This window comes from Phalangium opilio, unplaced genomic scaffold (assembly GCF_054372755.1).
Source record: "Phalangium opilio isolate 3A_F unplaced genomic scaffold, DU_Popi_V2 ptg000017l_1, whole genome shotgun sequence".
NCBI lineage: Eukaryota > Metazoa > Arthropoda > Arachnida > Opiliones > Phalangiidae > Phalangium > Phalangium opilio.
Genome location: NW_028324151.1, coordinates 10,030,236 through 10,044,486, shown reverse-complemented (window position 1 = coordinate 10,044,486; position 14,251 = coordinate 10,030,236). Strand labels below are relative to the sequence as shown.

At 41.3% G+C, this 14,251-nt stretch overlaps 19 non-coding genes across 19 annotated transcripts; all 19 read left to right on the top strand.

The window, feature by feature from the left end:
• The first annotated feature begins 730 nt into the window (after positions 1-730).
• On the top strand, positions 731-802 carry TRNAH-GUG (transfer RNA histidin (anticodon GUG)). The gene has a single exon. It is a non-coding gene; the product is annotated as a tRNA-His (tRNA).
• A 250-nt stretch (positions 803-1,052) lies between these two features.
• TRNAH-GUG (transfer RNA histidin (anticodon GUG)) lies at positions 1,053-1,124 on the top strand. Its single transcript has one exon. It is a non-coding gene; the product is annotated as a tRNA-His (tRNA).
• A 1,040-nt stretch (positions 1,125-2,164) lies between these two features.
• On the top strand, positions 2,165-2,236 carry TRNAH-GUG (transfer RNA histidin (anticodon GUG)). Its single transcript has one exon. It is a non-coding gene; the product is annotated as a tRNA-His (tRNA).
• An 89-nt stretch (positions 2,237-2,325) lies between these two features.
• TRNAH-GUG (transfer RNA histidin (anticodon GUG)) lies at positions 2,326-2,397 on the top strand. Its single transcript has one exon. It is a non-coding gene; the product is annotated as a tRNA-His (tRNA).
• Positions 2,398-3,292: 895 nt separating this feature from the next.
• On the top strand, positions 3,293-3,364 carry TRNAH-GUG (transfer RNA histidin (anticodon GUG)). The gene has a single exon. It is a non-coding gene; the product is annotated as a tRNA-His (tRNA).
• An 89-nt stretch (positions 3,365-3,453) lies between these two features.
• On the top strand, positions 3,454-3,525 carry TRNAH-GUG (transfer RNA histidin (anticodon GUG)). Its single transcript has one exon. It is a non-coding gene; the product is annotated as a tRNA-His (tRNA).
• Positions 3,526-4,883: 1,358 nt separating this feature from the next.
• Positions 4,884-4,955, top strand: TRNAH-GUG (transfer RNA histidin (anticodon GUG)). The gene has a single exon. It is a non-coding gene; the product is annotated as a tRNA-His (tRNA).
• Positions 4,956-6,313: 1,358 nt separating this feature from the next.
• On the top strand, positions 6,314-6,385 carry TRNAH-GUG (transfer RNA histidin (anticodon GUG)). Its single transcript has one exon. It is a non-coding gene; the product is annotated as a tRNA-His (tRNA).
• A 408-nt stretch (positions 6,386-6,793) lies between these two features.
• TRNAH-GUG (transfer RNA histidin (anticodon GUG)) lies at positions 6,794-6,865 on the top strand. The gene has a single exon. It is a non-coding gene; the product is annotated as a tRNA-His (tRNA).
• Positions 6,866-7,902: 1,037 nt separating this feature from the next.
• Positions 7,903-7,974, top strand: TRNAH-GUG (transfer RNA histidin (anticodon GUG)). The gene has a single exon. It is a non-coding gene; the product is annotated as a tRNA-His (tRNA).
• A 727-nt stretch (positions 7,975-8,701) lies between these two features.
• On the top strand, positions 8,702-8,773 carry TRNAH-GUG (transfer RNA histidin (anticodon GUG)). Its single transcript has one exon. It is a non-coding gene; the product is annotated as a tRNA-His (tRNA).
• Positions 8,774-9,499: 726 nt separating this feature from the next.
• On the top strand, positions 9,500-9,571 carry TRNAH-GUG (transfer RNA histidin (anticodon GUG)). Its single transcript has one exon. It is a non-coding gene; the product is annotated as a tRNA-His (tRNA).
• A 1,198-nt stretch (positions 9,572-10,769) lies between these two features.
• On the top strand, positions 10,770-10,841 carry TRNAH-GUG (transfer RNA histidin (anticodon GUG)). The gene has a single exon. It is a non-coding gene; the product is annotated as a tRNA-His (tRNA).
• Positions 10,842-11,249: 408 nt separating this feature from the next.
• Positions 11,250-11,321, top strand: TRNAH-GUG (transfer RNA histidin (anticodon GUG)). The gene has a single exon. It is a non-coding gene; the product is annotated as a tRNA-His (tRNA).
• Positions 11,322-11,410: 89 nt separating this feature from the next.
• Positions 11,411-11,482, top strand: TRNAH-GUG (transfer RNA histidin (anticodon GUG)). Its single transcript has one exon. It is a non-coding gene; the product is annotated as a tRNA-His (tRNA).
• Positions 11,483-12,208: 726 nt separating this feature from the next.
• TRNAH-GUG (transfer RNA histidin (anticodon GUG)) lies at positions 12,209-12,280 on the top strand. Its single transcript has one exon. It is a non-coding gene; the product is annotated as a tRNA-His (tRNA).
• Positions 12,281-12,689: 409 nt separating this feature from the next.
• Positions 12,690-12,761, top strand: TRNAH-GUG (transfer RNA histidin (anticodon GUG)). The gene has a single exon. It is a non-coding gene; the product is annotated as a tRNA-His (tRNA).
• A 569-nt stretch (positions 12,762-13,330) lies between these two features.
• On the top strand, positions 13,331-13,402 carry TRNAH-GUG (transfer RNA histidin (anticodon GUG)). The gene has a single exon. It is a non-coding gene; the product is annotated as a tRNA-His (tRNA).
• A 397-nt stretch (positions 13,403-13,799) lies between these two features.
• Positions 13,800-13,871, top strand: TRNAH-GUG (transfer RNA histidin (anticodon GUG)). The gene has a single exon. It is a non-coding gene; the product is annotated as a tRNA-His (tRNA).
• The last annotated feature ends 380 nt before the right edge of the window (positions 13,872-14,251 follow it).

The following is a 14,251-nucleotide window of genomic DNA, read 5'->3' as shown; positions in this document are numbered from 1 at the left end:
AATCCTGGTCACGGCATTAAAAGACCCTTGGTTTTATTATTGTTTGTTTTTTCCTACTCAAACAAAAGTGTTTTTCATGAGAGAATTACAGAGAGGGGCACAGCCGTGATCGTATAGTGGTTAGTACCTTGAGTTGTGGCGCAATAACCTAGGTTCGAATCCTGGTCACGGCATAAAAAGACCCTTGGTTTTACTATTAATCTTTGTTTTTTCCTACTCAAACAGAAGTGTTTTTCACAAGAGAATTACAGAGAGGGGCACAGCCGCGATCGTATAGTGGTTAGTACCTTGCGTTGTGGCCGCAATAACCCAGGTTCGAATCCTGGTCACGGCATTATAAGACCCTTGGTTTTATTATTAATCTTTGTTTTTCCTACTCAAACAAAAGTGTTTTTCGTAAGACAATTACAGAGAGGGGCACAGCCGTGATTAGTACCTTGCGTTGTGGCCGCAATAACCCAGGTTCGAATCCTGGTCACGGCATTAAAAGACCCTTGGCTTTATTATTGTTTGTTTTTTCCTACTCAAACAAAAGTGTTTTTCATGAGAGAATTACAGAGAGGGGCACAGCCGTGATCGTATAGTGGTTAGTACCTTGCGTTGTGGCCACAATAACCCAGGTTCGAATCCTGGTCACGGCATTAAAAGACCCTTGGTTCTATTATTTATCTTTGTTTTTTCCTACTCAAACAAAAGTGTTTTACATAAAAGAATTACAGAGAGGGGCACAGCCGTGATCGTATAGTGGTTAGTACCTTGCGTTGTGGCCGCAATAACCCAGGTTCGAATCCTGGTCACGGCTTTAAAACACCCTTGGTTTTATTATTAATCTTTGTTTTTTCCTACTCAAACAAAAGTGTTTTTCATAAGAGATTTACAGAGAGGGGCACAGCCGTGATCGTATAGTCGTAAATACCTTGCGTTGTGGCCGCAATAACCCAGGTTCGAATCCTGGTCACGGCATTAAAAGACCCTTGGTTTTATTACTAATCTTTGTTTTTTCCTCCTCAAACAAAAGTGTTTTTCATGAGAGAAATACAGAGAGGGGCACAGCCGTGATCGTATAGTGGTTAGTACCTTGCGTTGTGGCCGCAATAACCCAGGTTCGAATCCTGGTCACGGCAATAAAAGACCCTAGGTTTTATTATTAATCTTTGTTTTTTCCTACTCAAACAAATGTGTTTTTCATAATAGAGTTACAGAGAGGGGCACAGCCGTGATCGTATAGTGGTTAGTACCTTGAGTTGTGGCCGCAATAACCTAGGTTCGAATCCTGGTCACGGCATTAAAAGACCCTTGGTTTTACTATTAATCTTTGTTTTTTTCCTACTCAAACAAAAGTGTTTTTCACAAGAGAATTAAAGAGAGGGCCACAGGCGCGATCGTATAGTGGTTAGTATCTTGCGTTGTGGCCGCAATAACCCAGGTTCGAATCCTGGTCACGGCATTAAAAGACCCTTGGTTTTATTATTAATCTTTGTTTTTTCCTACTCAAACAAAAGTGTTTTTCATGAGAGAATTACAGAGAGGGGCACAGCCGTGATCGTATAGTGGTTAGTACCTTGCGTTGTGGCCGCAATAACCCAGGTTCGAATCCTGGTAACGGCATTAAAAGACCCTTGGTTTTACTATTAATCTTTGTTTTTTCCTACTCAAACAAAAGTGTTTTTCACAAGAGAATTACTGAGAGGGGCACAGCCGCGATCGTATAGTGGTTAGTACCTTGCGTTGTGGCCGCAATAACCCGGGTTCGAATCCTGGTCACGGCAATAAAAGACCCTTGGTTTTATTATTAATCTTTGTTTTTTCCTACTCAAACAAAAGTGTTTTTCGTAAGACAATTACAGAGAGGGGCACGGCCGTGATTAGTACCTTGCGTTGTGGCCGCAATAACCCAGGTTCGAATCCTGGTCACGGCATTAAAAGACCCTTGGTTTTATTATTGTTTGTTTTTTCCTACTCAAACAAGTGTTTTTCATGAGAGAATTACAGAGAGGGGCACAGCCGTGATCGTATAGTGGTTAGTACCTTGCGTTGTGGCCACAATAACCCAGGTTCGAATCCTGGTCACGGCATTAAAAGACCCTTGGTTCTATTATTAATCTTTGTTTTTTCCTACTCAAACAAAAGTGTTTTACATAAAAGAATTACAGAGAGGGGCACAGCCGTGATCGTATAGTGGTTAGTACCTTGCGTTGTGGCCGCAATAACCCAGGTTCGAATCCTGGTCACGGCATTAAAAGACCCTTGGTTTTACTATTAATCTTTGTTTTTTCCTCCTCAAACAAAAGTGTTTTTCATAAGAGGATTACAGAGAGGGGCACAGCCGTGATCGTATAGTGGTAAGTACCTTGCGTTGTGGCCGCAATAACCCAGGTTCGAATCCTGGTCACGGCAATAAAAGACCCTAGGTTTTATTATTAATCTTTGTTTTTTCCTACTCAAACAAATGTGTTTTTCATATTAGAGTTACAGAGAGGGGCACAGCCGTGATCGTATAGTGGTTAGTACCTTGAGTTGTGGCCGCAATAACCTAGGTTCGAATCCTGGTCACGGCATTAAAAGACCCTTGGTTTTACTATTAATCTTTGTTTTTTTCCTACTCAAACAAAAGTGTTTTTCACAAGAGAATTAAAGAGAGGGGCACAGGCGCGATCGTATAGTGGTTAGTATCTTGCGTTGTTGCCGCAATAACCCAGGTTCGAAACCTGGTCACGGCATTAAAAGACCCTTGGTTTTACTATTAATCTTTGTTTTTTCCTACTCAAACAAAAGTGTTTTTCACAAGAGAATTACAGAGAGGGGCACAGGCGTGATCGTATAGTGGTTAGTACCTTGAGTTGTGGCCGCAATAACCTAGGTTCGAATCCTGGTCACGGCATTAAAGACCCTTGGTTTTACTATTAATCTTTGTTTTTTTCCTACTCAAACAAAAGTGTTTTTCACAAGAGAATTAAAGAGAGGGGCACAGGCGCGATCGTATAGTGGTTAGTATCTTGCGTTGTGGCCGCAATAACCTAGGTTCGAATCCTGGTCACGGCATTAAAGACCCTTGGTTTTACTATTAATCTTTGTTTTTTTCCTACTCAAACAAAAGTGTTTTTCACAAGAGAATTAAAGAGAGGGGCACAGGCGCGATCGTATAGTGGTTAGTATCTTGCGTTGTGGCCGCAATAACCCAGGTTCGAATCCTGGTAACGGCATTAAAAGACCCTTGGTTTTATCATTAATCTTTGTTTTTTCCTACTCAAACAAAAGTGTTTTTCATGAGAGAATTACAGAGAGGGGCACAGCCGTGATCGTATAGTGGTTAGTACCTTGCGTTGTGGCCGCAATAACCCAGGTTCGAATCCTGGTCACGGCATTAAAAGACCCTAGGTTTTATTATTAATCTTTGTTTTTTCCTACTCAAACAAAAGTGTTTTTCATAAGAGGATTACAGAGAGGGGCACAGCCGTGATCGTATAGTGGTAAGTACCTTGCGTTGTGGCCGCAATAACCCAGGTTCGAATCCTGGTCACGGTATTAAAAGACCCTTGGTTTTATTATTGTTTGTTTTTTCCTACTCAAACAAAAGTGTTTTTCATGAGAGAAATACAGAGAGGGGCACAGCCGTGATCGTATAGTGGTTAGTACCTTGCATTTTGGCCGCAATAACCCAGGTTCGAATCCTGGTCACGGCAATAAAAGACCCTTGGTTTTATTATTAATCTTTGTTTTTTCCTACTCAAACAAAGGTGTTTTTCATAATAGAGTTACAGAGAGGGGCACAGCCGCGATCGTATAGTGGTTAGTACCTTGCGTTGTGGCCGAAATAACCCGGGTTCGAATCCTGGTCACGGCATTAAAAGACCCTTGGTTTTATTATTAATCTTTGTTTTTTCCTACTCAAACAAAAGTGTTTTTCATAATAGAGTTACAGAGAGGGGCACAGCCGTGATCGTATGGTGGTTAGTACCTTGAGTTGTGGCGCAATAACCTAGGTTCGAATCCTGGTCACGGCATAAAAAGACCCTTGGTTTTACTATTAATCTTTGTTTTTTCCTACTCAAACAAAAGTGTTTTTCACAAGAGAATTACTGAGAGGGGCACAGCCGCGATCGTATAGTGGTTAGTACCTTGCGTTGTGGCCGAAATAACCCGGGTTCGAATCCTGGTCACGGCAATAAAAGACCCTTGGTTTTATTATTAATCTTTGTTTTTTCCTACTCAAACAAAGGTGTTTTTCATAATAGAGTTACAGAGAGGGGCACAGCCGTGATCGTATAGTGGTTAGTACCTTGAGTTGTGGCGCAATAACCTAGGTTCGAATCCTGGTCACGGCATAAAAAGACCCTTGGTTTTACTATTAATCTTTGGTTTTTCCTACTCAAACAAAAGTGTTTTTCACAAGAGAATTACTGAGAGGGGCACAGCCGCGATCGTATAGTGGTTAGTACCTTGCGTTGTGGCCGAAATAACCCGGGTTCGAATCCTGGTCACGGCATTAAAAGACCCTTGGTTTTATTATTAATCTTTGTTTTTTCCTACTCAAACAAAAGTGTTTTTCGTAAGACAATTACAGAGAGGGGCACGGCCGTGATTAGTACCTTGCGTTGTGGCCGCAATAACACAGGTTCGAATCCTGGTCAAGGCATTAAAAGACCCTTGGTTTTATTATTGTTTGTTTTTTCCTACTCAAACAAAAGTGTTTTTCATGAGAGAATTACAGAGAGGGGCACAGCCGTGATCGTATAGTGGTTAGTACCTTGCGTTGTGGCCACAATAACCCAGGTTCGAATCCTGTTCACGGCATTAAAAGACCCTTGGTTCTATTATTAATCTTTGTTTTTTCCTACTCAAACAAAAGTGTTTTACATAAAAGAATTACAGAGAGGGGCACAGCCGTGATCGTATAGTGGTTAGTACCTTGCGTTGTGGCCGCAATAACCCAGGTTCGAATCCTGGTCACGGCTTTAAAACACCCTTGGTTTTATTATTAATCTTTGTTCTTTCCTACTCAAACAAAATTGTTTTTCATAAGAGATTTACAGAGAGGGGCACAGGCGCGATCGTATAGTGGTTAGTATCTTGCGTTGTGGCCGCAATAACCCAGGTTCGAATCCTGGTCACGGCATTAAAAGACCCTTGGTTTTATTATTGTTTGTTTTTTCCTACTCAAACAAAAGTGTTTTTCATGAGAGAAATACAGAGAGGGGCACAGCCGTGATCGTATTGTGGTTAGTACCTTGCATTTTGGCCGCAATAACCCAGGTTCGAATCCTGGTCACGGCATTAAAAGACCCTTGGTTTTATTATTAATCTTTGTTTTTTCCTACTCAAACAAAAGTGTTTTTCATAATAGAGTTACAGAGAGGGGCACAGCCGTGATCGTATGGTGGTTAGTACCTTGAGTTGTGGCGCAATAACCTAGGTTCGAATCCTGGTCACGGCATAAAAAGACCCTTGGTTTTACTATTAATCTTTGTTTTTTCCTACTCAAACAAAAGTGTTTTTCACAAGAGAATTACTGAGAGGGGCACAGCCGCGATCGTATAGTGGTTAGTACCTTGCGTTGTGGCCGAAATAACCCGGGTTCGAATCCTGGTCACGGCAATAAAAGACCCTTGGTTTTATTATTAATCTTTGTTTTTTCCTACTCAAACAAAGGTGTTTTTCATAATAGAGTTACAGAGAGGGGCACAGCCGTGATCGTATAGTGGTTAGTACCTTGAGTTGTGGCGCAATAACCTAGGTTCGAATCCTGGTCACGGCATAAAAAGACCCTTGGTTTTACTATTAATCTTTGGTTTTTCCTACTCAAACAAAAGTGTTTTTCACAAGAGAATTACTGAGAGGGGCACAGCCGCGATCGTATAGTGGTTAGTACCTTGCGTTGTGGCCGAAATAACCCGGGTTCGAATCCTGGTCACGGCATTAAAAGACCCTTGGTTTTATTATTAATCTTTGTTTTTTCCTACTCAAACAAAAGTGTTTTTCGTAAGACAATTACAGAGAGGGGCACGGCCGTGATTAGTACCTTGCGTTGTGGCCGCAATAACACAGGTTCGAATCCTGGTCAAGGCATTAAAAGACCCTTGGTTTTATTATTGTTTGTTTTTTCCTACTCAAACAAAAGTGTTTTTCATGAGAGAATTACAGAGAGGGGCACAGCCGTGATCGTATAGTGGTTAGTACCTTGCGTTGTGGCCACAATAACCCAGGTTCGAATCCTGTTCACGGCATTAAAAGACCCTTGGTTCTATTATTAATCTTTGTTTTTTCCTACTCAAACAAAAGTGTTTTACATAAAAGAATTACAGAGAGGGGCACAGCCGTGATCGTATAGTGGTTAGTACCTTGCGTTGTGGCCGCAATAACCCAGGTTCGAATCCTGGTCACGGCTTTAAAACACCCTTGGTTTTATTATTAATCTTTGTTCTTTCCTACTCAAACAAAATTGTTTTTCATAAGAGATTTACAGAGAGGGGCACAGGCGCGATCGTATAGTGGTTAGTATCTTGCGTTGTGGCCGCAATAACCCAGGTTCGAATCCTGGTCACGGCATTGAAAGACCCTTGGTTTTATTATTAATATTTGTTTTTTCCTCCTCAAACAAAAGTGTTTTTCATAAGAGGATTACAGAGATGGGCACAGCCGTGATCGTATAGTCGTAAGTACCTTGCGTTGTGGCCGCAATAACCCAGGTTCGAATCCTGGTCACGGCATTAAAAGACCGTTGGTGTTATTATTGTTTGTTTTTTCCTACTCAAACAAAAGTGTTTTTCATGAGAGAATTACAGAGAGGGGCACAGCCGTGATCGTATAGTGGGTAGTACCTTGCGTTGTGGTCGCAATAACCCAGGTTCGAATCCTGGTCACGGCATTAAAAGACCCTAGGTTTTATTATTAATCTTTGTTTTTTCCTACTCAAACAAAAGTGTTTTTCATAAGAGGATTACAGAGAGGGGCACAGCCGTGATCGTTTAGTGGTAAGTACCTTGCGTTGTGGCCGCAATAACCCAGGTTCGAATCCTGGTCACGGTATTAAAAGACCCTTGGTTTTATTATTGTTTGTTTTTTCCTACTCAAACAAAAGTGTTTTTCATGGGAGTAATACAGAGAGGGGCACAGCCGTGATCGTATAGTGGTTAGTACCTTGCATTTTGGCCGCAATAACCCAGGTTCGAATCCTGGTCACGGCAATAAAAGACCCTTGGTTTTATTATTAATCTTTGTTTTTTCCTACTCAAACAAAGGTGTTTTTCATAATAGAGTTACAGAGAGGGGCACAGCCGTGATCGTATAGTGGTTAGTACCTTGAGTTGTGGCGCAATAACCTAGGTTCGAATCCTGGTCACGGCATAAAAAGACCCTTGGTTTTACTATTAATCTTTGTTTTTTCCTACTCAAACAAAAGTGTTTTTCACAAGAGAATTACTGAGAGGGGCACAGCCGCGATCGTATAGTGGTTAGTACCTTGCGTTGTGGCCGCAATAAACCAGGTTCGAATCCTGGTCACGGCATTAAAAGACCCTTGGTTTTATTATTAATCTTTGTTTTTTCCTACTCAAACAAAAGTGTTTTTCGTAAGACAATTACAGAGAGGGGCACAGCCGTGATTAGTACCTTGCGTTGTGGCCGCAATAACCCAGGTTCGAATCCTGGTCACGGCATTAAAAGACCCTTGGTTTTATTATTGTTTGTTTTTTCCTACTCAAACAAAAGTGTTTTTCATGAGAGAATTACAGAGAGGGGCACAGCCGTGATCGTATAGTGGTTAGTACCTTGCGTTGTGGCCACAATAACCCAGGTTCGAATCCTGGTCACGGCATTAAAAGACCCTTGGTTCTATTATTAATCTTTGTTTTTTCCTACTCAAAAAAAAGTGTTTTTCATAAGAGGATTACAGAGTGGGGCACAGCCGTGATCGTATAGTGGTGAGTACCTTGCGTTGTGGCCGCAATAACCCAGGTTCGAATCCTGGTCACGGTATTAAAAGACCCTTGGTTTTATTATTGTTTGTTTTTTCCTACTCAAACAAAAGTGTTTTTCATGAGAGAAATACAGAGAGGGGCACAGCCGTGATCGTATTGTGGTTAGTACCTTGCATTTTGGCCGCAATAACCCAGGTTCGAATCCTGGTCACGGCTTTAAAACACCCTTGGTTTTATTATTAATCTTTGTTTTTTCCTACTCAAACAAAAGTGTTTTTCATAAGAGATTTACAGAGAGGGGCACAGGCGCGATCGTATAGTGGTTAGTATCTTGCGTTGTGGCCGCAATAACCCAGGTTCGAATCCTGGTCACGGCATTAAAAGACCCTTGGTTTTATTATTAATATTTGTTTTTTCCTCCTCAAACAAAAGTGTTTTTCATAAGAGGATTACAGAGATGGGCACAGCCGTGATCGTATAGTCGTAAGTACCTTGCGTTGTGGCCGCAATAACCCAGGTTCGAATCCTGGTCACGGCATTAAAAGACCCTTGGTGTTATTATTGTTTGTTTTTTCCTACTCAAACAAAAGTGTTTTTCATGAGAGAATTACAGAGAGGGGCACAGCCGTGATCGTATAGTGATTAGTACCTTGTGTTGTGGCCGCAATAACCCAGGTTCGAATCCTGGTCACGGTAATAAAAGACCCTAGGTTTTATTATTAATCTTTGTTTTTTCTTACTCAAACAAAAGTGTTTTTCATAAGAGGATTACAGAGAGGGGCACAGCCGTGATCGTATAGTGGTAAGTACCTTGCGTTGTGGCCGCAATAACCCAGGTTCGAATCCTGGTCACGGTATTAAAAGACCCTTGGTTTTATTATTGTTTGTTTTTTCCTACTCAAACAAAAGTGTTTTTCATGAGAGAAATACAGAGAGGGGCACAGCCGTGATCGTATTGTGGTTAGTACCTTGCATTTTGGCCGCAATAACCCAGGTTCGAATCCTGGTCACGGCAATAAAAGACCCTTGGTTTTATTATTAATCTTTGTTTTTTCCTACTCAAACAAAGGTGTTTTTCATAATAGAGTTACAGAGAGGGGCACAGCCGTGATCGTATAGTGGTTAGTACCTTGAGTTGTGGCGCAATAACCTAGGTTCGAATCCTGGTCACGGCATAAAAAGACCCTTGGTTTTACTATTAATCTTTGTTTTTTCCTACTCAAACAAAAGTGTTTTTCACAAGAGGATTACAGAGAGGGGCACAGCCGCGATCGTATAGTGGTTAGTACCTTGCGTTGTGGCCGCAATAACCCAGGTTCGAATCCTGGTCACGGCATTAAGAGACCCTTGGTTTTATTATTGTTTGTTTTTTCCTACTCAAACAAAAGTGTTTTTCATGAGAGAATTACAGAGAGGGGCACAGCCGTGATCGTATAGTGGTTAGTACCTTGCGTTGTGGCCACAATAACCCAGGTTCGAATCCTGGTCACGGCATTAAAAGACCCTTGGTTCTATTATTAATCTTTGTTTTTTCCTACTCAAACAAAAGTGTTTTACATAAAAGAATTACAGAGAGGGGCACAGCCGTGATCGTATAGTGGTTAGTACCTTGCGTTGTGGCCGCAATAACCCAGGTTCGAATCCTGGTCACGGCTTTAAAACACCCTTGGTTTTATTATTAATCTTTGTTTTTTCTAACTCAAACAAAAGTGTTTTTCATAAGAGATTTACAGAGAGGGGCACAGCCGTGATCGTATAGTGGTTAGTACCTTACGTTGTGGCTGCAATAACCCAGGTTCGAATCCTGGTCACGGCATTAAAAGACCCTTGGTTTTATTATTAATCTTTGTTTTTTCCTACTCAAACAAAAGTGTTTTTCATAAGAGGATTACAGAGAGGGGCACAGCCGTGATCGTTTAGTGGTAAGTACCTTGCGTTGTGGCCGCAATAACCCAGGTTCGAATCCTGGTCACGGTATTAAAAGACCCTTGGTTTTATTATTGTTTGTTTTTTCCTACTCAAACAAAAGTGTTTTTCATGGGAGAAATACAGAGAGGGGCACAGCCGTGATCGTATAGTGGTTAGTACCTTGCATTTTGGCCGCAATAACCCAGGTTCGAATCCTGGTCACGGCAATAAAAGACCCTTGGTTTTATTATTAATCTTTGTTTTTTCCTACTCAAACAAAGGTGTTTTTCATAATAGAGTTACAGAGAGGGGCACAGCCGTGATCGTATAGTGGTTAGTACCTTGAGTTGTGGCGCAATAACCTAGGTTCGAATCCTGGTCACGGCATAAAAAGACCCTTGGTTTTACTATTAATCTTTGTTTTTTCCTACTCAAACAAAAGTGTTTTTCACAAGAGAATTACTGAGAGGGGCACAGCCGCGATCGTATAGTGGTTAGTACCTTGCGTTGTGGCCGCAATAAACCAGGTTCGAATCCTGGTCACGGCATTAAAAGACCCTTGGTTTTATTATTAATCTTTGTTTTTTCCTACTCAAACAAAAGTGTTTTTCGTAAGACAATTACAGAGAGGGGCACAGCCGTGATTAGTACCTTGCGTTGTGGCCGCAATAACCCAGGTTCGAATCCTGGTCACGGTATTAAAAGACCCTTGGTTTTATTATTGTTTGTTTTTTCCTACTCAAACAAAAGTGTTTTTCATGAGAGAATTACAGAGAGGGGCACAGCCGTGATCGTATAGTGGTTAGTACCTTGCGTTGTGGCCACAATAACCCAGGTTCGAATCCTGGTCACGGCATTAAAAGACCCTTGGTTCTATTATTAATCTTTGTTTTTTCCTACTCAAAAAAAAGTGTTTTTCATAAGAGGATTACAGAGTGGGGCACAGCCGTGATCGTATAGTGGTGAGTACCTTGCGTTGTGGCCGCAATAACCCAGGTTCGAATCCTGGTCACGGCTTTAAAACACCCTTGGTTTTATTATTAATATTTGTTTTTTCCTACTCAAACAAAAGTGTTTTTCATAAGAGATTTACAGAGAGGGGCACAGGCGCGATCGTATAGTGGTTAGTATCTTGCGTTGTGGCCGCAATAACCCAGGTTCGAATCCTGGTCACGGCATTAAAAGACCCTTGGTTTTATTATTAATATTTGTTTTTTCCTCCTCAAACAAAAGTGTTTTTCATAAGAGGATTACAGAGATGGGCACAGCCGTGATCGTATAGTCGTAAGTACCTTGCGTTGTGGCCGCAATAACCCAGGTTCGAATCCTGGTCACGGCATTAAAAGACCCTTGGTGTTATTATTGTTTGTTTTTTCCTACTCAAACAAAAGTGTTTTTCATGAGAGAATTACAGGGAGGGGCACAGCCGTGATCGTATAGTGGTTAGTACCTTGCGTTGTGGCCGCAATAACCCAGGTTCGAATCCTGGTCACGGCATTAAAAGACCCTAGGTTTTATTATTAATCTTTGTTTTTTCTTACTCAAACAAAAGTGTTTTTCATAAGAGGATTACAGAGAGGGGCACAGCCGTGATCGTATAGTGGTAAGTACCTTGCGTTGTGGCCGCAATAACCCAGGTTCGAATCCTGGTCACGGTATTAAAAGACCCTTGGTTTTATTATTGTTTGTTTTTTCCTACTCAAACAAAAGTGTTTTTCATGAGAGAAATACAGAGAGGGGCACAGCCGTGATCGTATTGTGGTTAGTACCTTGCATTTTGGCCGCAATAACCCAGGTTCGAATCCTGGTCACGGCAATAAAAGACCCTTGGTTTTATTATTAATCTTTGTTTTTTCCTACTCAAACAAAGGTGTTTTTCATAATAGAGTTACAGAGAGGGGCACAGCCGTGATCGTATAGTGGTTAGTACCTTGAGTTGTGGCGCAATAACCTAGGTTCGAATCCTGGTCACGGCATAAAAAGACCCTTGGTTTTACTATCAATCTTTGTTTTTTCCTACTCAAACAAAAGTGTTTTTCACAAGAGGATTACAGAGAGGGGCACAGCCGCGATCGTATAGTGGTTAGTACCTTGCGTTGTGGCCGTAATAACCCAGGTTCGAATCCTGGTCACGGCATTAAGAGACCCTTGGTTTTATTATTGTTTGTTTTTTCCTACTCAAACAAAAGTGTTTTTCATGAGAGAATTTCAGAGAGGGGCACAGCCGTGATCGTATAGTGGTTAGTACCTTGCGTTGTGGCCACAATAACCCAGGTTCGAATCCTGGTCACGGCATTAAAAGACCCTTGGTTCTATTATTAATCTTTGTTTTTTCCTACTCAAACAAAAGTGTTTTACATAAAAGAATTACAGAGAGGGGCACAGCCGTGATCGTATAGTGGTTAGTACCTTGCGTTGTGGCCGCAATAACCCAGGTTCGAATCCTGGTCACGGCTTTAAAACACCCTTGGTTTTATTATTAATCTTTGTTTTTTCTAACTCAAACAAAAGTGTTTTTCATAAGAGATTTACAGAGAGGGGCACAGCCGTGATCGTATAGTGGTTAGTACCTTACGTTGTGGCCGCAATAACCCAGGTTCGAATCCTGGTCACGGCATTAAAAGACCCTTGGTTTTATTATTAATCTTTGTTTTTTCCTACTCAAACAAAAGTGTTTTTCATAAGAGGTTTACAGAGAGGGGCACAGCCGTGATCGTATAGTGGTTAGTACCTTGCGTTGTGGCCGCAAGTCTAGGTTCGAATCCTGGTCACGGCATTAAAAGACGCTTGGTTTTATTATTAATCTTTGTTTTTTCCTACTCAAACAAAGGTGTTTTTCATATTAAAGTTACAGAGAGGGGCACAGCCGTGATCGTATAGTGGTTAGTACCTTGCGTTGTGGCCGCAATAACCCAGGTTCGAATCCTGGTCACGGCATTAAAACGCCCTTGGTTTTATTATTAATCTTTGTTTTTTCCTACTCAAACAAAAGTGTTTTTCATGAGAGAATTACAGAGAGGGGCACAGCCGTGATCGTATAGTGGTTAGTACCTTACGTTGTGGCCGCAATAACCCAGGTTCGAATCCTGGTCACGGCATTAAAAGACCCTTAGTTTTATTATTAATCTTTGTTTTTTCTACTCAAACAAAAGTGTTTTTCATAAGAGGTTTACAGAGAGGGGCACAGCCGTGATCGTATAGTGGTTAGTACCTTGCGTTGTGGCCGCAAGTCTAGGTTCGAATCCTGGTCACGGCATTAAAACACCCTTGGTTTTATTATTAATCTTTGTTTTTTCCTACTCAAACAAAAGTGTTTTTCATAAGAGATTTACAGAGAGGGGCAAAGCCGTGATCGTATAGTGGTTAGTACCTTGCGTTGTGGCCGCAATAACCCAGGTTCGAATCCTGGCCACGGTATTAAAAGACCCTTGGTTTTATTATTAATCTTTGTTTTTTCCTACTCAAACAAAAGTGTTTTTCAAAAGAGAATTACAGAGAAGGGCACAGCCGTGATCGTATAGTGGTTAGTACCTTGCGTTGTGGCCGCAATAACCCAGGTTCGAATCCTGGTCACGGCATTAAAAGGCCCTTGTTTTTATTATTAATCTTTGTTTTTTCCTACTCAAACAAAAGTGTTTTTCGTAAGACAATTACAGAGAGGGGCACAGCCGTGATTAGTACCTTGCGTTGTGGCCGCAATAACCCAGGTTCGAATCCTGGTCACGGTATTAAAAGACCCTTGGTTTTATTATTGTTTGTTTTTTCCTACTCAAACAAAAGTGTTTTTCATGAGAGAATTACAGAGAGGGGCACAGCCGTGATCGTATAGTGGTTAGTACCTTGCGTTGTGGCCACAATAACCCAGGTTCGAATCCTGGTCACGGCATTAAAAGACCCTTGGTTCTATTATTAATCTTTGTTTTTTCCTACTCAAAAAAAAGTGTTTTTCATAAGAGGATTACAGAGTGGGGCACAGCCGTGATCGTATAGTGGTGAGTACCTTGCGTTGTGGCCGCAATAACCCAGGTTCGAATCCTGGTCACGGCTTTAAAACACCCTTGGTTTTATTATTAATCTTTGTTTTTTCCTACTCAAACAAAAGTGTTTTTCATAAGAGATTTACAGAGAGGGGCACAGGCGCGATCGTATAGTGGTTAGTATCTTGCGTTGTGGCCGCAATAACCCAGGTTCGAATCCTGGTCACGGCATTAAAAGACCCTTGGTTTTATTATTAATATTTGTTTTTTCCTCCTCAAACAAAAGTGTTTTTCATAAGAGGATTACAGAGATGGGCACAGCCGTGATCGTATAGTCGTAAGTACCTTGCGTTGTGGCCGCAATAACCCAGGTTCGAATCCTGGTCACGGCATTAAAAGACCCTTGGTGTTATTATTGTTTGTTTTTTCCTACTCAAACAAAAGTGTTTT